Genomic DNA, 1180 nt, shown 5'->3' on the forward strand with positions numbered 1-1180 from the left:
GTAAGGTTCTTTAGTGCCTTAGATAAAGCTTGCAAGACACTCTTTGGGCACCCCTGAAAAAGAAACATAGTTGAGAAAGCAAAAAAAAAAAAACATCAGTTAGTAAAAACCTAATAACTCTTTGTAACAGTATTAAAACCAAGGAGCAAGTAAAATAGTTAATATCAGGATATTAGAAAAGAGCTATTATGCATATGCATAACAATTGTTTTCAACATGTTTAGGAATTTTTAATAATGCCTTCTGCCAGACTGAACCACAGAGCTACAACAGGTCCATGATATACTTTTTTATAGGTGGCACATTGTTGTAGGGAGTAGCTTTGCCACCTCACAGCGACTGGTTATCCAGTTGTGGCACATTGTTGTAGGGAGTAGCTGTGTCACCTCACAGCGAGTGGTTATCCAGTTGGATTTAGACTTATATGTAGATTCTGCGTAGCCTCCTTGAGCTCACATGGTGTCCTCCACCTCCTAAACATAGGTAATAGGCAGACTGATAAATCCAAACTACACCGAGGTAAGTGTCAGATACTGAAGAAAGGCCCGACAATCTATGTTCGTTCCATTCTTCTCTTACATGACTACCCCTTGCATTCTACTTCTCTTCCATTCGTCTCTTAAATGAGTACTTCTAGCACTCAATATTTGTTCCATTTTTGTCTTAAATAACTATCTCTAGTACTCAACTTCTGTTCTGTTCTCATCTTAAATGACTATTGCTAGTAATCAACTTCTGTTCTGTTCTCATCTTAAATTACTATTGCTAGTAATCAACTTCTGTTCTCATCTTAAATGACCATCGCTAGTAATCAACTTCTGTTCTGTTCTCGTCTTAAATGACTATTGCTAGTAATCAACTTCTGTTCTCATCTTAAATGACCATCGCTAGTAATCAACTTCTGTTCTGTTCTCGTCTTAAATGACTATCGCTAGTAATCAACTTCTGTTCTGTTCTCATCTTAAATGACTATCTCTAGTACTCAACTTCTGTTCTGTTCTCATCTTAGGTTCATAGGTTCATACTAGGCTATCTGCCCTGGGGCAATTATAAGCCTAGCCTGATTCTGTATGGCTTACGCCACCCCTTGATTTGAGTATACTGTGCCCTTTTTAAGGTTTAGTTTAGTGTGCCTCTGTCTAATAGTGACACGGGAGTAATCCCTGGGACAAACCTATGA

The sequence above is a fragment of the Protopterus annectens genome, chromosome 11.part0, assembly GCF_019279795.1.
Source record: "Protopterus annectens isolate FY-2018-M chromosome 11.part0, PAN1.0, whole genome shotgun sequence".
NCBI lineage: Eukaryota > Metazoa > Chordata > Ceratodontiformes > Protopteridae > Protopterus > Protopterus annectens.